Here is a 24,449-nt window from a genome sequence, read left to right on the forward strand (position 1 = left end):
ATGAGAGGCTCCAGAACCCAAGTGGCCCCTTGTAGTGGACAACCAAAGGTCAGTTCTGAATATCTGTGAAAGGCAGGTTCAGTAGTCCAACTCTTTAAGATTTGAATTGTGCACACACAATGAGTAGGATATTAGCAAGGATGGAACAGAATTAACTGGCAGTCTTGACAGCACATGCCTATAACCTCTGGAGTTCCAAACAATCGAGTTTCACAACCCATGAAAAGCCCCTTTCTTATGCAAATCTCCCCTGACACCAAGGAAGGAACCCTTCCCTGGTGTTGTAAGTTCCTTGATAGGTTGATAGGTTGGTGATTTTAAATCTTAGGTCCTCAGGATAGCTGGTAAAAGGAAGGTTTCTAGGTGGAGAAATGAAAGCTATGCCACAACCTCATGCAAGGATCAGAAAATCAGGAGCCCATGTGACATTTCTGCAGTGACTGAAATACAAAGTTCATTGTCCATAGACAGCAGCTAGATGTAGACAGGGTCTCAATATGTAGTCCTGACTGACTTAGGACTTGCTGTATAGACCAGGGTAGCCTAAAACTCACAGACATCTTCATGTCTCTGCTTCCTGAGTGTTGAGATTAAAGGCATGGGCTACCATCATCATCCTCTTCCTCCTCCTCATCATGATGTTTGTTTTGTTTTGTTTTGTTTTGTTTTTCCCTTCCCTTGTCACTCTTGCTCTGGCCCCACTCACTCTGGCCCAAAGGTTTTTTTTATTATATATAAGTATGCTGTAGCTGTCTTCAGACATCCCATAAGAGGGCATCAGATCTCATTACAGATGGTTGTGAGCCATCATGTGGTTCCTGGGATTTCAACTCAGGACCTCCAGAAGAGCAGTCAGTGCTCTTAACCACTGAACCATCTCTCCATCCATTGTTTTTTGTTTGTTTGTTTGTTTGTTTGTTTGTTTGTTTTGAAACAAGGTTTATCTATGTAGTCCAGGCTGTCCTGGAACTCAGTCTCTAGGCCAAGCTGGCCTCAAACTCAGAGCTCCTGCCTCTGCCAAGTGCTGGAGTTAAAGGCATGTGCCACCACAACTAGCTGCCTATATTTTATTTTACGTGTATTTGTGAATGCCTGCATATATGTATGTGTACTATGTGCCTACCTGGTGCTCATGGAGACTAGAAGAGGGTGTCAGATCCCCTGGAACTAGAATTACAGATAGTTGTGAGCCACCATGTATGACCTGAATCTGGGTCTTTGTAACAACAGCAGATTCTCTTAGCCACTGAGACATTTCCAGGTCCTTGAAAAATCTTTAACATAAAAAGATTAAAGAAGCCAGGCAGTGGTGGCGCACGCCTTTAATCCCAGCACTTGGGAGGCAGAGACAGTCAGATTTCTGAGTGTGAGGCCAGCCTGGTCTACAGAGTGAGTTCCAGGACAGCCAGGGCTATACAGAGAAACCCTGTCTCGAAAAAAAACCAAAAAAAAAAAAAAATGTTAAAGAAAATATAAGAACTACAATTTAAATTGGTATGTTTTATTGTATGTAAATCATAAAGATGGCAGACCTTAATGGATTAGATTAGTTACAAATTAGACCTAGCTGAAGACAGAAATAAGGAACTAGAAGACAGATTTGGGGGACAATTTACAGTGACAGAAAAAAAATAATGGAAACCACAGGACAGACATGGAGAAAAGGTCTGAGTATGATTGGAGTTGAAGCTGAAAATAAAAGGGGATTAGAGCAGAAATAGCATTTGAAGGGTCGCAGTGATAGCTTTCTGAAAGTAAATTTAAACAATTAGAGGCCGGGAACATGGCTGAGTTAGTAAAATGACCTGAATTTGAACCCTAGTGGAAAAGCTAGGTGTGATAGCAATGCTAGTAACTCCAGCACTGGGGAGATGGAGACAGGAGGGTCTCTGGGGACTTGCTGGCTAACTATTCTAGCAGAATTTCCAAGCTCTGGGTTTACTGAAAGACCTTGTCTCAGAAAGCAAGTGGATCTTGTGAGAGAGCAGATATGAGCACTTGCTGCCAAGCCTGGTGACATGAGTTCAGTCTCTGGAATCTACAAAGTAGAAGGAGAGAACTGATTCCTGCAAGTTGTCCTCTGACCCCTATATGCTTGCTATTCTTACTCTCTTACTCTCTTGCCTCTAGCTTCTCCTTGCCCTTCCTCCCTTCCCTTCCCCCTCTCTCCACCTGGTCATGGCCGGCCTCCACTTCTCTCCTCTCTCTCTCTCCTCTTTCTCCACCATCTTCTCCCGTTTCTCTCCCTACCTTTGCCCTCTGCCCTGAATAAATCCCCTCCCCTTTGGAACTTTTTGGTCTGGTGTTGTCTGTTCCAAGCTGCGCGCCGAAGTCTAACATTGGTGCCGAAACCCAGGATACAAAGACTTCAGGAACCTCGAGACCCATGTGGCCGCCGGCAGCTGCAACCAGCTGCTGTGAGGCTGCTATGACCATACAAGACCGACGCCATGTGGCCTGCCACAACCCCACCGCTGCAGCTACCACCAATACACCACACGGACTTCATCTGCAGCTACCTGCCATCACCAACCGTGTGAATTCCCACCACTGCTGCAGACCAACCCCATCCACCACTGAGAGGCTCACAAAACTTCCACCACGTGAGCTGTGCCGCTGCGGCTCCCACGTGGTGCTCTGCCACGTGGGCTAGGTAGCCAGACAGGTCTACACAGACCTCACGGTTCTACCTTTCCTAATACCAGACTGCACAAGCCCACAAACACACTGGTGTTTTAATTGGTAAGGAGTTTCCGGTTGGCAGGAGGAACCCTGGACGCCCAGTTAGGGTCTGGGCAACCTTCCCTGGGGTAAGGGGTTGTCTTTTCATTGCCGCAGACCATATGACTGGCCTCTAGCTGAACTACATCCTAGGACATTGGCCATTGGGTGATTTCCCTCTCAGAAATAGCTCCCAGCCCCTCCCCAGCTCTCGAAGCTCCACCAGAAATCCTGGTACCAGGTGGGCTATTTTCTGCCGGACTAGTTCTACAGAGGCTCCTAGATATTCTCGTGATGACCTGATTATCTAGCTTGAGCCTGATTTTTCGTTGCCAGCTTTTCTTTCAGGACGCCGACTGATAGCTCGGTAACAGCTGTCACTCAATGGGTACCACATTGTCTTTGACTGTATCCACAGACACCTACTGGGTTGTCTACTGAAAAACCTCAAATCTCTAAAATTAACGCCTGATTTGAGGCCTTCCAAATTGATACACCTCTGCAATAAGGTCTGGATTCGATACCCTCTAGATAATGAACTAAAGTAGCCACGTAATGGCACACTAGACCCAACTATTTTAAGAGGTCTTAACACATACTGCCAGCAGTCTGGTAAGTGGAAACAAATTCCCTATGCTTGAGCATTTATCTACCTTCGTTATACTCTTTCCATGTGTTCTTCCTGTTCCCCCCTCCCAAACCATCTGCTCACCCCACTACTTTGCCACCTCCGTTCTCTCTTGTGGAAATTTGCTGACCGCCATCTACCACACACTGTCTCCTGTCCACTGCCTGTCAACATTGGAGACCAAGTGCTTCTCTCCCCTCCAGATCATCGGCCCTCACCTCTCTTTCCCAAATGGCAGGGTCCTTTTAAGGTAATCCTCTTGACCCCTACAGCTGCTAAACTTGAAGGACTCCCTCATTGGGTCCACTTATCTCACCTTAAGCCTTTCACTCCTCTCACTTAGTTATATTTTTAGGGGTGTGCCTCTCACCCATTTCTTTTTGGTAGTGCCTACATGTCCTGTCCCCTTATTAGGAAGAGATATTTTAGCTAAGTTGGGAGTTTCTATTTCCTTTGCTCCACCAATTCACTTAAGCCCAAGCTCGCCAGCAGTTCCTCTGCTCCTCCTTTTAGCCAATCACCCTACTAATGCTAACATGTTATTTCCCTTACCAGCTTCTCAGGTGGACCCCCAAGTTTGGGACGTCCAGAACCCCTCTGTTGCTAAACATCATTCTCCTGTTTTCGTCCAGTTACTGGACTCTACCAGGTACATCTGCCAAGCCCAATACCTGCTTTCTCTCCAGAGCCTCAGGGGACTTAAGCCTATCATTGCTGACCTCTTAAGGAAAAAACTCCTTTGACCTACCTCTTCCCCTTTTGACACCCCTACACTGGCAGTTAAGAAACCTAATGGTACCTATCGACTGGTTCAAGATCTCAGGCGCCTTAACTCTGCCGTAGTTCCCCTCCATCTTGTCATAGCTAACCCTTATACGCTTCTCTCTACTATCCCCTCAGGGACTTCTCATTTTTCAGTCCTAGATCTCAAGAATGCATTTTTCTCTATCCCTCTAGACACCCAGTCACAGGACATATTTGCCTTTACCTGGACAGATCCTGACACCCACTTTTCTACCCAACTTACCTAGACTGTTCTACCTCAGGGACTCCAGGACAGCCCACATCTGTTAGGACAGGCCCTGGCTTCTGACTTAATCTCTTTATCTCTCCCTAGATCTAAAATTGTACTTTACATAGATGATGTTCTTCTCTGTAGCCCCTCCCTAGAAATTAGCCAAGCTGACACAGCTGTTCTTCTAAATTTCCTTTCCAGTCAGGGCTACAGGGTCTCACCTTCTAAAGTCCAACTGTCCACTCCTCAAGTCACCTATTTGGGACTAAGAATAACCTCAACCCACAAGGCTATTACCTTAGATAGAAAGAACCTGATTCAGTCTCTAACTGTTCCTTCTACAAAGGAAGAGGTTCTATCATTTCTAGGAATGGCTAGCTTTTTGCGTTCCTGGGTTCCTTCCTTTACCTACTTTCTCGACCCTTATATGAAGCAGCATTAGGTCCCACCCACAAATCTCTTCTCAAACCTGTTACTAAGCCCTTCCAAAGGCTCCAACAGGCTCTCCTTAAGGCCCCAGCCTTACATCTCCCGGACCTGACTTGTCCTTTTTCCCTCTACGTAACTGAAAAAGAGGGATTTGCCCTTGGAGCCTTAGTTCACCAACTGGGACCATCTTTTACACCCATAACATACTTGTCAAAAAGACTAGATCCAACTATCCAGGGATAGACACCTTGTATTTGTACCTTAGCAGCTGCTGAACTCCTTATTCAAGAATCAAAGAAACTAACCCTGAGATCACCTATAACTGTCCTTTCTTCTCACAACCTGTCACAGCTCCTAACTTATAAAGGCTTACAGACTCTACCTCCCTGCAGGGTTCTTTCTCTTCAGGTAGCCCTAATAGAAGACTCCACTCTCACCTTTCAATCATGCCCACCTCTTAATATTTCCAATCTTCTTCCCCGACCTAACACTGACTACTCTCTATCTCGCTCCTATACTGAAACCTTAGAAGAACTATTACCTCATCCTTCACACATACAGGAGGGCACATTGCCTCAAGCCACCTTTACCTGGTATACAGATGGAAGCTCCTTTCTTCATGAAGGGGTCAGGAAAGCTGGCTATGCCATAGTGTCAGACACCAAGGTGGTGGAGGCACAGGCCCTTTCCTGCTCATATCATCAACTCTTTCATCCTAACAGCCAAGTGCTGTCTTATTTTGTTAAGACCCACCTACAGCCTACTCCTGAGAACTTAAGTTTCCTAAAATCTACCACTGCTTCTTGCAAAATCTGTCAAATGTCAGATCCCAACTCAAGGTATCATAACACTCCTTTGCCACCCATCAGGCTAAAGGTTCCCTTCCTGGAATTGACTGACAACTTGACTTTACCCACATGCCTGCTGCAAAACGTGTCAAGTACCTCCTGGTCTTGGTGGACACCTTCTCAGGCTGGGTAGAGGCTTTTCCCACAACTAACAAAAGGGCTCAGACAGTCTCTGATCTCCTCCTCAGAGAGATCATCCCCTGTTTTGGTGTCCCCCACCTCTCTCCAGTCAGACAATGGGCCTGAATTCACATCCCAAGTTTCTCAGACTCTAAGGCCCTAGACATCCCCTGGCATTTTCATATCCCCTATCATCCTCAATCTTCAGGTAAGGCAGAGAGAACCAACCACTCTTTAAAAACCACTCTTGTCAAGCTGTCGCAGGAACTTCACCTTGACTGGGTAAAACTCCTACCTCTGGCTCTTTTCAGACTACGAGCCCTTCCCAAGCAACCTCTCCTCATTTCACCTTCTGAACTTATGTATGGATGTCCAATCTTAGCTCCTGGTCTTTCACCTAAATGTTCCCTCTCCCTCTCTGCCCGGGACCTGTAAAGTGAGTGCTAGCAGTGCCTTCCGTTACAAAAACAGCTAACATGAACATTGCTGTGATATGGGACATGCTTGCTTTTCCTTGCCCACTACAAACTCTAGCCGCCAGAGACACTGGGCAGCGACTTCTGGAGCTAGCAGGAGGTCTTGCCCTGCTGCCGCTGCCACTCAACCCCCTACCAGCCATACGATCCAGCTTTCTTATTCTGGTCCTAGCCAATTTTTTTTTTTTGCTAATACAAAAATGTGCTTTTCTCTACCTACACAACCCACCAAAGTTACTTAAGACAGGATAAGAAAGGCTCCTGTCTTGATAGATTTTTGCTACTGCTATTAAATTCTATTCAGTTACAACCAATCCTTATGGCTCTCAATCTTGTCAGAAGTTTGCTAACAGTATTTTTTAAGTTTATGGCCGACAGAATTCCCAAAGCCTCTAACAGTTAACTCAAGATGGTTTCAGAAGATGGACATCTGACTCCTAGAAGATACAGCCTAGATTGTATGTGATGATATAGTCACTAACAAACTCAGTGGGCTAGACTGGATGCTCTGAGTCAAATGACTTGGCTAAACCAAGGTAAGTCATTTCTCATGTCACGCGTATACATTCCACAGAAAAAAGCCCTGCGTTTTCTGAGCTTGGCCAAACTGACTTCACCCAAGAAACTATGGAAACCATGGGAACTGTTGGCTAGTGGACTCTGTCATTTTTAAAAAAATAATATATAACTGGTAGATTGTTGTTTACTCTTTCTCAGACTTCTGACTACATTGACAGCTAAGCTAATGTTACCTCATTACCTAAACTCAGTTGCCATCAATTAAATGCTCCATAGTTCCTCCTCTTACTATCCCACTGTCCTAAATTATCTGAGTTCCTATAAACTTGCTTAACTCTAAAATATTCCACTATACGATCCAACAAAAGTTCATCTTAGAGACTGCTTGTGTTGTTAACTCATGCTGTTATCTGTTTTGTTAGCTTATAAGCTACAGGAAACCCACTCAGATCTACCTCTCATGGACCAAATAGATGCCATCCAGATAAGTAAAGGTCCCACTCACTACCTATAACAAAGGGTGGGATCCCTCTGGGTTTCAAATGTACATCTTAGAAAAAATTTCTTTCTCCAAGTGTTCTTAATCTTATTTCCTACATCTTGTCAAGTCCAGGTACATCCAATACAGCTCCAGAGAAGCAACCTTCAGATGCTCCATCTACTGCCACACACACACACCTGCTTCTACTGGACCTGTTCCTTCTGACCTATTCTCAGATGGCTCGCTCCATAGACCCTGGACAGCAGGAAACAGCCAGCTCTCCTAAGACCAGACAAACAACCCCCATACCCATTCTTCTAGGTTCCCCCTAAAGACACGTCGCCCCCAATGCCAGCAGGAATTTAGCCAGATTTCACGATGACCCTATTCCTGCTTCGCCGTCACCTCTTTCTAATTTTTCTTTTTAATTAAACCAAAATGTGGGAATGTTAGTATTCTGTCTAAACTCCACCTCCACAGTTATCTGGCAACACCCAGGTATGCTCTTCCCCACTGTTACCTGGCAACAGCCAGGTAGGCATGCCCACTATAAAAGGGGCTGCTTGCCTCCTCCTCTCTCTCTTACTCTCTTACTCTCTTGCCTCTAGCTTCTCCTTGCCCTTCCTCCCTTCCCTTCCCCCTTTCTCCACCTGGACATGGCCGGCCTCCACTTCTCTCACTCTCCTCTTTCTCCACCATCTTCTCCTGTTTCTCTCCCTACCTTTGCCCTCTGCCCTGAATAAACCCCCTCCCCTTTAGAACCGTTTGGTCTGGTGTTGTCTGTTCCAAGCTGCGCGCCGAAGTCTAACAGCTATAGTACTCAAGTACTCCTACACATACATACACAAATAAATAAAATGTTAAAAAAAATAACGCAAAGATGGAGGACAATTGAAGAAGACACCCAATGTTGATCTCTTATCTCCATGAACACACATTTGTGCACACACACGCAGAGACAGAGAGAGAGAGAGAGAGAGAGAGAGAGAGAGAGAGAGAAGGGGGTGGGGAGAGAATCAAGTGATCAGATTTTTTAAAAAATCACTATATGGATTGGAGAGATATCTCATCAGTTAAGAGTGCTAACTGCTCTTCCAGATGACTTGGGTTCAAACCCAGCATTCGCTTAGTGGCCCACAACCATCTGTAACTCGAGTTCCAGGGGATCCAACACCTTCTTCTGGCCTCCACAAGCACTGCACATATATGGTGCACAGACATACATGGAGGCAAAATACCCATATACGTAAAATAAAAATAAATATTAAAAAATTTCAAAGTACCCATAGTGTTGCATGTTTACAATCTTAACACTCAGCAGCCTAAAGCAGGAGAATCACATTTTAAGACAGCCTAACAAGACTCACCACATAACAAAACCTAACCACATAACAAGACCTTGTCTCAAAAAGTCATGAACTGGGTATGTAGTCCAGTGGTGTGGTTCTTGCCTAGTGTATGTGCAAGGCCATGTGCAGACTCACAGCACTGAAGAAAAATTAATGCTAACTGTAAAGACCAAGAGGAAAAAGACAAAAATGAAGCAACAAAGTGATACCAGAAGCAACTGAAGACCTCCGCAGAGGGGAGACCCTCACTCAAGTCTCAGAAAGTCACGACCACCCAGTAATCTGCTCGAGACACCGTGTACCGGAGCAATAGCGAGGTTTATTAGGGTGTGTGACAGCTAGCTGCCGGTCAATTCGTATGCCCACGCAGGAGCTGAATTGACCCCGACAGACAGTTTGAGAGGGGTTTTTAAGGGGAAAAACCACAAACCAAGGAATGGGGAGGGGGCTCATGATTGTTAAGGTGGCATAACATAAAAATAGCAGAACATTCCAAAGGAACCCCACCTACGTGAGTCAGGATCAGGTGAAAACTCTCTGTACGCTTATCTTTCTCAAGAATGTGGTCCTGCCCTGTTACTGCGGTTCTCAGCTTAGCTAACTTGCATTCTAGCCAGTTCCTGTAACTAGCCTGTCCACATTCTTAACTTGTTTCATGGCTTGGTTTTTCCATGTTTTTATAAAGAAAGCCTAAAGAATATTTTATATGTCTAAAAAGGATTCTATATACCCAGTATCTATAATTTTTCACTCTTCACAACCAAATGGAAATAATCTATTGCTTTCAAAGAGCCAAACAATAAAACAAACACCGGCTTCAACAGAAGTACTGGACCTGAAGACTAAAAATAAAGTAAACCTAAGTCCTGAAGGCAAGCATGTTTTTGTTTGTTTGTTTGTTTTGTTTTTTTGTTTTTGTTTTTCGAGACAGGATTTTTCTGTGTAGTCCTGGCTGTCCTGGAACTCACTCTGTAGACCAGGCTGGCCTCGAACTCAGAAATCCGCCTGCCTCTGCCTCCCAAGTGCTAGGATTAAAGGCGTGCGCCACCACCGCCCAGCGAAAGCATCTTAATTTGCTTTATTTTGCTGTGATAAAACCTGCTGAACAAAAGCAACTTGGGAGGAAAGGGTTGATTTGACTTACATTTTCCAATCATAGGACATCACTGAGTCAGGGCTGGAGCTCAAGGCAGGAACCTGGAAGCAGGAAGGAACTGAAGCAGAGGATGTGGTGGAAAGCTGCTTCTTCGATTCCTCCCCAAGATCACCTGCCCAGGGGTGTACCATGCACAGTGGGCTGGACCCTCCCACATCAGTCACTAGTCAAGAAGATGTCCTTAAAGGCCAATTTGATGAAGGTATTTTCCCAACTGAGGATACTTCTTCCCCAGAGACCCTAGCTGGTGTCACGCTGACATAAGTAACTATATAAATGTCATGTAACTATATAAATGTCACGCTGACATAAGTAACTATATAAATAAGTACATAAATAGCATACAAGTAATGGGAACTTACTAAGTTTAGAAAAACAAAAACATCTCCAGTCGGGGCCATGATCTATGCTTTCATTCTCAGACTTAAAGCCAAAGGACTTCTTGAGCAAAAAGTTTGAGGCCAGCCTGCATAACACAGTAAGAAACATATCTATATATAATATATAAACACAGAGATGTCTTGAAAAGTAAGGATTGAGTAGAAACAATTTAGAGAAGTTTTGAGGACAACTGTTCCCACTCATTTTTATAGAGGTATAAAAGCTGTATAAATCTAATGTATTATGACCTCAGAAAGCCATGATGGTAGAAATGTTTTATGGTGGCATAAAGACAAATGTATCTAGAGAGTTAAACTGCATGTCAATGGCAATGCAGTCACGAAAGGTAGTTAGCAGAGTTAACCCCACTGTTGTAGTTCCGGAACTTTCAGTCTTCATTGCATGTGGTGAAAGGGATTTGCAGGTATAATTGCATTAGAAACTTAAGATGTGAGATTATCCTAGATTATCCAGTGAGTCTCAGATGCAACAGTATGCTTACATGGAGAGGCAGCAGAAGAGAAACTCGGAAAAGGGGGCTATAGTGGCCTCAAAAAGATTGTCACCTCTGCCCCATATCCCAGACTTGCTGGCGGGCCCCTTATCATTCATGAAGTAGACAGCAATGGAAGCTGGGAGACTGCTGGCAGCATTCTGACCAGAATCTGCAATCACATTCAGAGAGGAACTGATGACATCCTTCTCCTAGCCTGGATGTTCCCACTACAAGAAATAAGTTCCAAGACACAGGACTTAGTGTCTGGAGGAGCATAGGTTATATAGAATGATGTACCTGCTACTGAGTGAGAAAGACTCTTGCCTCAGAAGGTGTGATCACAAATGGGAATCCTACAGGAAACCCAGAGAGCTGGGTGTCCACTCAAGGTTAAGGCAGGCTACCCTGATCATTGTTACAATTACACCGAAAGGAGCAGGAACCAGGTCTTGGAGGAGTGTGCACTAGCAGTGGACAGTGTTCACACTGCTGTTTTTAATATGTGAGGTTGGAGTATGGAGCCCAAACAGCTGGAGCTACAGTATTCAACTCTGGGGTAACTTAAATCTGTGTACCTGGGCCATTGTCTCATGAAATGGCTCCAGGATAAACTCTAATTCTTTTTAAGATGAGAGCTATGTTTTTAATCAACACAAGGCAGTGTTCTCCCAACTTTAACAGCAGTCTTTTTATTTTGCTTGTTCATTTGTTTATGTGTTTTGCCTGCATGTATGTATGTGCACCTTGTATGTGCCTGGTGCCTCCAGAAAGCAAAAGAGGCTGTTGTATCCCCTGGAGCTGGAGTTCAGATGGTTGTGAGCCACCATGTGGATGCGTGGGAATTGAACCCAGGTCCTCTGGAAGAGCCACTAGTGCTCTTAACTACTAAACCAATTCTCCAGTGCCTCAACAGCTCTCTCTCTCTCTCTCTCTCTCTCTCTCTCTCTCTCTCTCTCTCTCCCTCCCTCCCTCCCTCCCTCCCTCCGCCCCCCCCCCCCCCTCTCTCTCTCCCTCTCTCAAAAGATTTATTTTTTGTGGGGATCCTTTGGGGCTGCTTGGCAGGAATCTGACATTGGCCAAGGACAAGGAAATGGGCTTTAGGCAGGAATCTGACTTTGGGCCATAACAAGATAGTAAGTTCAGGCAGGAGTCTATTTTTAGGCCAAAACAGAGAAGTAATTTCAGTCAGGAACCCAAGTCTTAGGCTAAAACAAAGAAGAAGGGCTCAGGCATGAATATGACTGTGGGCTAGGACGGAGAAATAGGCTCAGATACTTTGTCATCCTGATGAGCCCTTAGAACCAGCGATCATGAGAATGTTCCCCGGGTGATCAGACTCTGTATATTGCCTTGTTTGTTCCTTGACTGTTTGTTTCTATTGTAATGTTGGTTCCTCAAACCTAGAACTGACCTAAATACTTGCATGTAATTAAAAGGGTTTAAAAGAAAAGTTGAATTAAACAAACCTGCCTTCAGCCTCAGAACTGGCTAGGGTCATGCTGCAATTTTGTCTAACCGTCTCTTTTCTTTTAATCCTCACTCCTGCGCTGGAGAACCTGTTGACTGACTGAGTAGGCTTAGTCAATTTTTTTAATTTCTTTTTTAAATTTTAATCTTTTTTTTAATACTCCAGATTATATCCTCCTCCCAGTTCTCCCTCTGACTGTTCAACATCCCATACCTCCTCCTGCCTCCCCCACCCTTGTTTCCACGAGAATGTCCCTCCCCAAACCCACCAGACCTCTCCACTCCCTGGGGCCTCCAGTCTCTTGAGGTTTAGGTTCTACACAGACGTAGCAAGTCTCTTCTCTCTCAGTCCAGTGCCCCTTTGCCCAGTTGTCCCTCTCTGTTCTATAAATATCAGATGATAAACGTGAATCTAGTTCACAGGATTATGTTTTGGGAAGTGACTTGATCTCTATTTTTTTGGGGGGGGAGGATTAGGGTCTTGCTACGCATAGTCCAGGATGGTGTCACTCTGTCCTCTTGCCTTGCCTTGCAAGTCTTGGGCTTACAGAGCATGCACTACCACCCCTGGATGCATTTATTAGTAGCAAATGAAGTGATAGTGGAAGAGTTTACATTCATTCTTGAGTTCTCTAATTCAAGGCTACCTGATTTTCCTGATCAAGTTTTAAAAGGACTGATTGCTTTATGCTATTAGCTGTCTCAGAATTCTTTTTTGTTCTGCTGCCTGGGCTCCTTAGCTTGCTATGAAGTATATATAAAAGTTTACTTTTTAAGATATGTTTTTATTAGTTCTTTGAAAATCTCCTACATGTTTTGATTATAGTCACCCCTCTTCTAAACCTAAGTTTACCTTTCCATTCTTTCTTGAAAGATCCATATTAAAGACTTGCCTCCTCAGCAGGCTCTTGAAGAAATACATCAAGTTAGCAAGACACAAAAAGGAAGAACATTAGGAAGATGAGGAATATATATCCTTAATCTTTTTAGAATGAAAAAGTCTTTACTGTGTGTTTAATGCAGAGCTTCTGCCTCTTATAGAATGTCCAATGTTCCAGCCTGTTACTTGGATCGGCACAATAAAAAAATATTCTAGGAGATATTAAATTGTGAATAATTTAATGTCATGTAATGTCACATGACATTGTAAGATGTATATAGAGTAAGAAAATTTTGTGTATAGTTTTAATTATTGTATGAGTAAATTGTCCATATTTGAAAACATACTTTGAAAAGCTTTGTTTTTAAAAAAAATAAAAAATAAAAAATAAAAAGAAAAGCTTTGTTTTTGAAGTTATAAAGTAGTTCTATTTCTCTCTTTCCTTTCTCCCTTCCAAACTTTGCCAAACATCCTTCCTTGTTCTCTTTCAGGTTCATGAGTCTTTTTTCCATTAATTGTCATTACATGGATAATATATATATATATATATATATATATATATATATATATATATTCGTACATATTACCACATGAAATCTGCTCAGTCTGTACGTTGTTACTAGTGTACATGTTTTCAGGGTTGACCATTTGAGATAACCAGTGGCTGTGCTTGTCCCCTAAGAAGCTTCTCAGCTCCTTCTCCTGCTCTTTGCATTCATCTATTGTCTAAATATCTTTGTGTAAGATTGAGGCCTCAATTTTTTCTTAACTGAATGATTTTTTGATGTATAGACATTCCACAGATTGTTTATCTGGTCCTTGATGATCAAGCATCTGAGGACTTTCTATTTAGAGGTTGTAGTAGCAGGAGTGCATTGAACCTTCATGTACCAGTTTCTGTTTGAGTCTGCATGTTCAGTTCCCTTGTGTGTATGTTCGGGAGCAGAATTGGTGGGTTTAATTTCATGTTTAATTTTTTTATTAGATATTTTATTTACATTTCAGATGTTATCCCCTTACCCCATGCCCCCCACACACACACCCAGGAACCCCCTATCCCATCGCCTCTCCTCCTGTTTCTCTGCGGATGTGCCCCTACCTACCCCCCAATCCTACCTCCCCACCCGCGAATTCCCACACACATGGCATGCAGCCTTCATGGGACCTAGGATCTCCTCTCCCACCTATGCCCGACAGGGCCATCCTCCCCTACATATACAGCTGGAGCCCTGGGTCCCTCCCTAAGTGCTCCCAGGCTGGTGGTTTAGACCCTGGGAGCTCTGGTTGGTTGGTATTGTTGCTCTCCTCATTGAGGCCCAAGTCCTTTCAGCTCCTTTAGTCTCCACTCTAACTCCTCCATTTGTAATCTCTTGATCACTTCAGTGATTAGCTATGAGCATCCACCTCTGAATATGTCAAACTCTGGCAGACCTCTAAGGACACAGCTATATCAGGCTCCTGTCATCATGCACTTCCCAACATTCACATCAGCTTGTAACTTTGGTGACGGCACATGGGATGGATACCCAGGTAGAATGGTCTCCAGACAGCCCCTCCTTCAGTTTCTGTCCCACACTTTGTCTCCATATTTGCTCCCTTCAGTATTTTGTTACTCCTTCTAAGAAGGACCAAAGTACTTCCACTTGGTCTTCCTTCTTCATGAACTTCATGTGGTCTGTGAGTTGAATCTTGGGTATTTCAAGCTTCTGGGCTAATATCCAATAATCAGTGAGTGAATACCATGTGTGTTCTTTTGTGATTGGGTTACCTCACTCAGGATGATATTTTCTAGTTCCATCCATTTACCTAAGAATTTCTCGAATTCATTGTTTTTAATAGCTGAGTAATACTCCATTGTATAAATGTACCACATTTTCTGTATCCATTCTCTGTTGAAGGACATCTAGATTCTTTCCAGCTTCTGGATATTATAAATAAGGCTGCTATGAACATAGTGGAACATATGTCCTTGTTATATGTTAGAGTATCTTCTGGGTATATGTCCAGGAGTCAGTCCTCAGTAATGCTATGTCCAATTTTCTGAGGAACCGCCATACTGATTTCCAAAGTGGTTGCACCATCTTGCAATCCCACCAACAATGGAGGAGTGTTCCTCTTTCTCCACACCCTCGCCAGCATCTACTATCACCTGAGTTTTTAATCTTAGCCATTCTGACTGGTGTGAGATGGAATCTCAGGGTTGTTTTGATTTGCATTTCCCTGATAACTAAGGATGCTGAACATATTTCTTTCGGTGGTTCTCGGCCATTCGACTTTCCTCAGTTGAGAATTCTTTGTGAAGCTCTATACCCCATTTTTTAATAGGGTTATTTGGTGGTCTGGAGTCTAATTTCTTGAGTTCTTTGCATATATGGGATATTAGCCCTCTATCAGATGTAGGATTGGTAAAGATCTTTTCCCAATCTGTTGGTTGCCATTTTGTCCTATTGACAGTGTCTTTGCCTTAAAGAAACTTTGCAATTTTATGAAGTCCCATTTGTCAATTCTTGATCTTAGAGCATGAGCCATTGGTGCTCTGTTCAGGAACTTTTCCCCTGTGCCTAAGTATTCAAGATTCTTCCATACCTACTCTTCTATTACTTTCAGTGTATCTGGTTTTATGTGAAGGTCCTTTATCCACTTGGACTTGAGCTTTGTACAAGGAGATAAGAATGAATCAGTTTGCATTCTTCTACATGTTGTCCTCCAGTTGAACCAGCACCATTTGTTGAAAATGCTGTCCTTTTTCCACTGGACAGTTTTAGCTCCTTTGTCAAAGATCAAGTGACCATAGATGTGTGGGTTCATTTCTGGGTCTTCAATTCTATTCATTGATCTTCCTGCCTGTCTCTGTTCCAATACCATGCAGTTTTTATCACTATTGCTCTGTAGTACAGCTTGAGGTCAGGGATGGTGATTCCTCCAGAAGTTCTTTTATTGTTGAGAATAGTTTTCGCTATTCTGGGTATTTTGTTATACCAAATGAACTTGAGAATTTCTCTTTCTAGCTCTGTGAAGAATTGGGTTGGGATTTTAATGGGGATTGCATTGAATCTGTAGATTGCTTTTGGCAAGATGGCCATTTTTACTATATTAATCCTGCCAATCCATGAGCATGGGAGATCTTTCCATCTTCTGAGATCTTCTTCGATTTCTCTCTTCAGAGACTTGAAGTTTTTGTCATACAGATCTTTCACTTGCTTGGTTAGATTCACACCAAGGTATTTTATATTATTTGTGACTATTCTGAAAGGTGTCATTTCCTTAATTTCTTTTTCAATCTGTTTATCTTTCACGTAAAAGAAGGCTACTGATGTGTTTGAGTTGATTTTATAACCAGCCACTTTGCTGAAGTTGTTTATCAGGTTTAGGAGTTCTCTGGTGGAAGTTTTGGAGTCACTTAAGTATACTATCATATCATCTGCAAACAGTGGTATTTTGACTTCTTCCTTTCCTATTTGTATCCCTTTGACTTTTTTTTGTTTTGTTTTTTGTTTTTTGTTTTTGTTTTTGTTTTTTTGAGACAGGGTTTCTCTGTGTAGCCCTGGCTGTCCTGGAACTCACTCTGTAGAACATGCTGGCCTTGAACTCAGAAATCTGCCTGCCTCTGCCTCCCAAGTGCTGGGATTAAAGGTGTGCGCCACCACTGCACGGCTGACTTCTTTTTGTTGTCTAATTCCTCTGGCTAGGAGTTCCAGTACTATATTGAATAGGTAGGGAGAGACTGGGCAGCCTTGTCTAGTCCCTGATCTTAGTGGGATTGCTTCAAGTTTCTCTCCATTTAGTTTGATGTTGGCTATTGGTTTGCTGTATATTGCTTTTACTATGTTTAGGTATGGGCCTTGAATTCCTGATCTTTCCAAGACTTTTATCATGAAGGGATGTTGAATTTTGTCAAATGCTTTCTCAGCATCTAGTGATATGATCATGTGGTTTTTTGCTTTGAGTTTGTTTATGTAGTGGATTACATTGATGGATTTCCAAATATTGAACCATCCCTTGCATTCCTGGGATAAAACCTACTTGATCATGATGGATGATTGTTTTGATGTGTTCTTGGATTTAGTTTGCTAGAATTTTATTGAGTATTTTTGCATTGATATTCATAAGGGAGATTGGTCTGAAGTTCTCTTTCTTTGTTGGGTCTTTGTGAGGTTTGGGTATGAGTGTAATTGTAGCTTCATAGAATGAATTGTGTAGTGTTCCTTCTGTTTATATTTTGTGGAATAGTTTGAAGAGAATTGGTATTAGGTCTTCCTTGAAGGTCTAATAGAAGTCTGCACTAAACGCATCTGGTGCTGGGCTTTTTTTGGTGGGGAGACTTTTAATGACTCCTTCTATTTCTTAGGGGTTATGGGACTGTTTAGATGGTTTATTTGCTCCTGATTTAACTCTGGTACCTTGTATCTGTCTAGGAAATTGTCCATATCATCCAGATTTTCCAGTTTTGTTGAGTATAGGCCTTTGTAGTAGGATCTGATGATTTTTTTAATTTCCTCAATTTCTGTTGTTATGTCTCCCTTTTCAGTTCTGATTTTATTAATTTGGACACTGTCTCTGTGCCCTCTGGTTAGTCTGGCTAAGGGTTTATCTATCTTGTTGATTTTCTCAAAGAACCAGCTCCTGGTCTTGTTGATATTTTGTATGGTTCTTTCTGTTTCTATTTGGTTGGTTTCAGCCCTGAGTTTGATTATTTCCTGCCATCTACTCCTCTTGGGTCCATTTGCTTCTTTTTGTTCTAGAGCTTTTTTAGGTGTGCTGTCAAGTTGTTAGTGTATACTCTCTCCAGTTTCTTTTTGTAGGCACTTAGAGCTATGAGTTTTCCTTTTAGCACTGCTTTCATGGAGTCCCACAAGTTTTGGTATGTTGTGTCCTCATTTTAATTAAATTCTAAAAAGTCTTTAATTTCTTTCTTTATTTCTTCCTTGACCAAGTCATCATTAAGCAGAGCGTTTTTCAGTTTCCACTTGCATGTGGGTTTTCCATTTTTTTTGTCATTATTAAAGACCAGCCTTAGTCCGTGGTGATCTAATAGGATGCAAGGGATTATTTCAAACTTTTTGTATCTGTTGAGACCTGATTTGTGACCAATTATATGGTCTATTTTGGAGAAAGTACCATGAGGTGCTGAGAAAAAGGTATATTCTTTTGTTTTAGTATGAAATGTTCTATAGATATGTTAAATCCATTTGGTTCATAACTTCTGTTAATGTCAAAGTCTCTCGGTTTAGTTTCTGTTTCCATGATCTGTCCATTGCTGAGAGTGGGGTGTAGAAATCCCCCACTATTATTGTGTGAGGTGCAATGTGTGTTTTGAGCTTTAGTAAAGTTTCTTTTATGTATGTCAGTGCCCTTGAATTTGGAGCATAGATGTTCAGAATCGAGAGTTCATCTTGGTAGATTTTTCCTTTGATAAGTATAAAATGTCCTTCCTTATCTTTTTTGATGACTTTTGGTTGAAAGTTGATTTTGTTTGATATTAGAATGTCTATTTCAGCTTGTTTCTTGGGACCATTTGCTTGGAAAATTGTTTTCCATCCTTTTACTCTGAGGTAGTGTCTGTCTTTGTCACTGAGGTGCATTTCCTGTATGCAGCTAAATTCTGGATCCTGTTTGTGTATCCAGTCTGATAGTCTGCGTCTTTTTATTGGAGAATTGAGTCCATTGATGTTAAGAGATATTAAGGAAAAATGATTGTGGCTTCCTGTTATTTTTGTCATTAGAGGTAGAATTATGTTTGCATAGCTATCTTCTTTTGGGGTTATTGGAAGATTACTTCCTTGCTTTTTGTAGGTTGTAATTTCCTTCCTTGTTTTGGCATTTTCCATCAATTATCCTTTGAAGTGCTGGGTTTGTGGGAAGATATTGTGCAAATTTGGTTTTGTCATGGAAAATCTTGGTTTCACCATCTATAGTGATTGACAGTTTTGCTGGGTATAGTAGTCTAGGCTAGCATTTGTGTCCTCTTAGGGTCTGTATGCTGTCAGTCCAGGATCATCTGGCTTTTATAGTCTCTGGTGAGAAGTCTGGTGTAATTCTTATAGGTCTGCCTTTATATGTTACTTGACCTTTTTCTCTTACTGCGTTTAGTGTTTTTCTTTGTTTTGTGCATTTCATGTTTTAATTATTATGTGACAGGAAGTATTTCTTTTCTCTTCTAGTCTATTTGGCGTTCTGTAGGCTTCTTGTATGTTCATGGACATCTCTTTCTTTAGGTTAGGGAAGTTTTCCTCTATAGTTTTGTTGAAGATGTTTACTGGCCCTTTAAGTTGGGGATCTTCACTCTCATCTATACCTATTATCCTTAGCTTTGGTCTTCTCACTGTGTCCTGGATTTCCTGGATGTTTTGCGTTAGGAGCTTTTTGCAATTTGCATTTTCTTTGACAGTTGTGTCAATGTTTTCCATGGTATCTTCTGCACCTGATATTCTTTCTTCTATCTCTTGTATTCTGTTGGTGATGCTTGCATCTATGACTCCTGATTTCTTTCCTAGGTTTTCTATCTTCCAGGTAGTCTCCCTTTGAGATTTCTTTATTGTTTCTATTTCCATTTTTAGATCCTGGATGGTTTTGTTTAATTCCTTCATTGTGTTTTCTTGAAGTTTTTAAAGGGATTTTTGTGTCCCCTCTTTAAGGGCTTCTACCTGTTTACCTGTGTTCAAATTTGGTTTTGTCTGTATTTCTTTAAGGGGGCTACTTAACGTCCTTCTTAAAATCCTCTATCATCATCATGAGAAGTGATTTTAAATCTGAATCCTGCTTTTCCGGCGTGATAGGGTGTCCAGGGCTTGCTATGGTGGGAGAACTGGGTTCTGCTGATGCCAAGTAGCTTTGGTTTCTGTTGCTTATGTTCTTGCACTTGCCTTTCACCATCTAGTTAACACTAGTGTTACCTGTACTCACTGTCTCTGACTGGAGTCTGTCTTTCCAATTATCTTGCTTGTGTCAGAACTCCTCAGAGTCCAGATGTCTCTGTGATCTTGTGATCATAAGCTCCTGGGTGGAGGAACCCCTGAGACTCAGGCCACCTCTGGGATCCTGAAATCCTGCTGCTCTGAGTGCAGTGGTTCCTCTAGTATGGCTCAGGATACAGTGTCTCCACAGGAGCAGACCAGCTAGGTGTCTGCCCTAGCCAAAAGGACTGAGGGGCAGAAGGGAAGTGGTATTCCAGAGGGGCAGGGTTTGGGTCATTGATGGGTCCTGAGTGCCCCTGGCTCCCAATTGTAACTCTAGGGAGTAGGGAGTGGGAGTGGGTTCTTACCCACTGCTCTGAGTGCAGTGGCTCCTCTAGGATGGCTCAGGATACGATGTCTCCACAGGAGCAGACCAGCTAGGTGTCTGTCCCAGCCAAAAGCACAAAAGATTTATTTTATTTTATTTTATTTTATCTTTAATCCAGCACTCAGGAGATAAAGGCAGAGGGATCTCTGTGAGTTCAGGGCCAGCCTTGTCTACATGGTGACATGAGAGCTACATAGTGAGACCTGTCTCAAAAGATAATTACTACTACTGATGATGATGGTGGTGGTGGTGATGAAGAGCTGGTTTTATGTATATTCACACAGAAATTAAAATGAATACTTCTACCAGTTAGGTTGTACATTCTGCAGACTATGAACCCTCAAATTTACATTCCATGCTCTCTGCTTGTTTTGCAGAGGTATCTCTGATGTCGGAAGACCTTCACCTATCTTAGTTGCTTGCCATTTCCAGATATGCAGTGAACCTTCAAATATTTTACCATCTTCTGCTGGGCCTTTTGTTCTCATTGGCTTGTAGAAGCTCTTAGTATGATTTACAGAGGCCTCAGATAACTCAGGTGCAGCAGTTCTTGTGCTATCTCAGGAAGCATTCATGAACCCCCAAAGACCATCAAGGAGCTGTTTCTGATGTAATAGCATTAGGGTCTCTTTATTAAAGCTCGGGCTTGGGCTCTCTTTAATCCAACCCTGAAACAGCAGGACAGGAAGGAAAGGCAGAGCAGCCTCGAACCCTCAGCAGGACAAGTTTTTATAGGAAAATAGGAGCAAGTGAGGGGGTGAGACAGAGGTGTCCTGTCTGGCAAACATCTAATAGAATGACTAAAAGCCAACAAGTGGATGCTCTGAAGCAAGACTGTATATAATCACAAATGGTATGAAAATACACCTGAATCAATCAGACTAATCTTTGATTAACTGTTGCTAGGAAGTAGTTAGGGAGAAACTCTGGCAACAAGAAGCGGTGAGGTCCTACCTGGTATGTGGGTGTAGCTTGGGTTCTGCTGTAGGTCAAATTTTTAGGCTTTTTTTTTTCCTTTAAGATGAAGTCCACTCCAAGATGGAGTTGGTTTAGCCTCTCATTTGTCCTAAGTAATCTCATGAATGGATCACTACAGACTCTGAAAGGAATGCTGCACCACTGCGCACTCAGGGAACAGTAAGGTTCTGCTAGCCCCTGGCACTTAATTAACACACGTTTCCTATGTGCCTCTGCTTACAGATACCTTGTTTAATAAGTTACATATAGCAATTCATTACTTTCTTCTGTGGACTGTAAGTGTTGGCACTCACACCTGAAAGAAGCTTCTCTAAATACATTTCTCTTCCCTGTAAGAATATCACAACCTAGGGGATAGAAGACAGCATACAGCACTGTGTGCTAAAGCCACCATAACTGTGCTAAAGACACTTCTATGACTTACAGAAGCAAGAAAAGGTGGTACTACAGATGAACAGGGATAAGCAGCAGGAATATACATACATATATATGCCTGTAGCTCAGACTAGTATGACCCTGAATGACATAAACCTCACAATGATATTGTTTTGGATAACAAAAACACATTTCTGGAATTTGCAGATTCAGGACCTCGAAAGCCACCCCTCCCTTCCAGCAGGGCAATCCTTCATCTTCCTAAAGGCTAGAAGCCCTTCACTGTCACCTGTATAGGTGGTTCGTGATGTTTCTGGCTCTATCCATGTCTGAGAGATCACGCTTCCCTTTCTGTTGTGAGCCAATGGGTTGTTCCAGCAGGTTGTCTCATGTTCCTATTTGTAGGAGAGCATGGCTAACCACACACATTTTTATCTTACCAAGAGTGACTTCCACCCATCCTTTCTCCCTCTCACTCCAGCTCCACTTGCTGAGGCCTAAAGGTTTGTTTGTTTATTTATTTATTTATTTATTATATGTAAGTACACTGTAGCTGTCTTCAGACACTCCATAAAAGGGCATCAGATCTCATTACAGATGGTTATGAGCCACTATGTGGTTGCTAGGATTTGAACTCATAACCTCCGGAAGAGCTGTCAGTGCTCTTAACTGCTGAGCCATCTCATCAGCCCTTTTTTTTTTTTTTAACATTTTTATCTTAAAGCACACAGGATGGATCTGGGATGGGAGCACCAGCCATCCAGTGACCTAGTGCTGTTAAAGGACAGCTTGTCCCCACAAACAAAAATGGCCATTACTGTAGAACCAATACAGACTTAAGTGGTCTAAAGTGAATATTTTTTCATTCTTTCTATTTATGCAAATCTAATTATTATAAAATATTTATTCAAAATTAGAGACTATGGTTTGAATGAAATGGCTCCCATAAGATCTTGAGGGGTGGGTAGCACTATTTGAGGTGTGGCCTTGTTGGAGTAGATGTGGCCTTTTTGGAGTAGGTGTGGCTTCGTTAGAGGATGTGTGCCACTGGAAATGGACTTTGAGGTCCAGTGACTCACTTGCTCTTCTTCTGCCTGAGATTCCAATTGCAGAACTCTTAGCTACTTCTCTATCACCATGTCTGCCTGTGTGCCACCGTGCTTCCTACCATGACAATAATGGACTAAACCTCTCAACTGTAAGCCATTCCCAATTAAAATTTTTCCTTCATAGGAGTTGCTGTGGTGGATCTCTGAGTTCAAGACCAACAGCGATAAATCTCCAACTAAGACAGAGACAAAGCACAACAAATCAAGCATTTCAAAAGAGACTAAAGTAGAAATATCATGGAAGCCATAAATGAGATTTTTATTCTTTACTGGTTAGTACCTTGATAGTATTTAAATTTTTAATTTAATTTATGTGTATGATTGTTTTGTCTGCATGTGCATCTGTGTTTGTACCATGTATGTGCCTGGTGGCCATAAAGGCCCTAAGATTATCTTGAAACTGGAGTTATAGTAGGTTTTAAGCTGCTTTGCAGATTCTGGGAATCAAATCTGGATCTTTTTGTATGAGCAGCCAGTTCTCTTAACCACTGAGCCATTCTTTTAGCCCTGATGTTGCTACTTTTATCTCTTCTACTAACAATTTTGAAATGTCATTTTCCAAGGAGAAGGTAACTTAGCCCCTCTAATGGCTGATTAAAACCCAAAAGTACCTTATGCTACAGTTGAGCTGTCATTTCCTTGTTAGTGATAGGAGGGGAAGTATTGCAATTTAATCATACTGTGAACCCTGAGATTGTGTCATTTACTCAAAAAACCTTTCCTTTAGTTGTGATGTGACTTAGGCCTTAGCACACACCTTTAATCCCAAACAATAAAGGTAAAGTTAGTTTGTAGAAGGAAGCACTCATGTTTGAAAGTGATGTCAAACATGACAATCAGACAAAGTGACAAATCAGAGAAAATTTGACAGAATAGGAATGCCTGACTCTCACGAGAAGAGAGAGAAAAGGAAAGCTACTTAAGAGAGCAGTGGAGAGAAAGGGAGAGGGAGAGGGGAAGAGGGAGGGAGAGAGAGGGAAAAGGATGGGACACAGAAAGAGAAGAAGGGGGAAGAGCAAGCAAGCAAGCAAGTAATTTTACTGGGAGAGTTTTACAGAGAGAACAAGGTAGACACAAGTAAAGACAGAATGAGCCAGAGAATGAGAATGAACTGGACCATTAGGACAGATTGCTAGAGTTAGTTTGAGGTCAAGCAGAGCAAAAAGTCAGAGGCCAAGAGAGAAGCCAGACTGTATCTATCAGTCAGCTTGGAGAGGAGTTTGAGGCTGAACAGCTGAGTTGAATACCCAGCAAGAGTTCAGAAAGAAAAAGAAAGGGTGAGCTTATTTGGCAGTAAGTCTCAGAGACAGAAAACATTCTAGACCTAGATTAGATTGTACAGAGGCTAAAATTTTCCAGGACTTGTTAAGAATGCTACAAAGGAAGCTGGAGAAATGGCTCAGAGGTTAAATGCATTTGTTGTTCTTGCAGAGGACCCTAGATCTATTCCTAGTACCCTCATGGCAACTCAAAAACATCTGTAACTCCAGTTTCAGGAAATCCAGTTCTTTTTTCTGACACCAGGCACAGCCAAAATGTGAGTAAAACAATCATACAGATAAAATAAAATAATTTTTTTTTTTTAAAGACAGAGTCTCTCTACACAGCCTCGGTTATCTGAGAACTCACTAGATAGACCAGGATATCCTCGCGCTATTTCCTTCTCCTGATGCACTGTGCAGCTACAGTGTGGGAACAGGCTGGAGGCCAGTAGCTTTTTGGACCACCAATCCAGTAGTG

At 42.3% G+C, this 24,449-nt stretch overlaps 1 protein-coding gene across 7 annotated transcripts in view; it reads right to left on the minus strand.

Annotated features, from left to right (window-relative positions):
• The window catches only part of Idua (iduronidase alpha-L-), a 39,716-nt gene that overhangs the window by 14,360 nt on the left and 907 nt on the right, over positions 1-24,449 (minus strand). The gene's annotated exons all lie outside the window — the stretch shown is intronic.

The sequence above is a fragment of the Grammomys surdaster genome, unplaced genomic scaffold (assembly GCF_004785775.1).
Source record: "Grammomys surdaster isolate TR1022 unplaced genomic scaffold, NIH_TR_1.0 751, whole genome shotgun sequence".
Lineage (NCBI taxonomy): Eukaryota > Metazoa > Chordata > Mammalia > Rodentia > Muridae > Grammomys > Grammomys surdaster.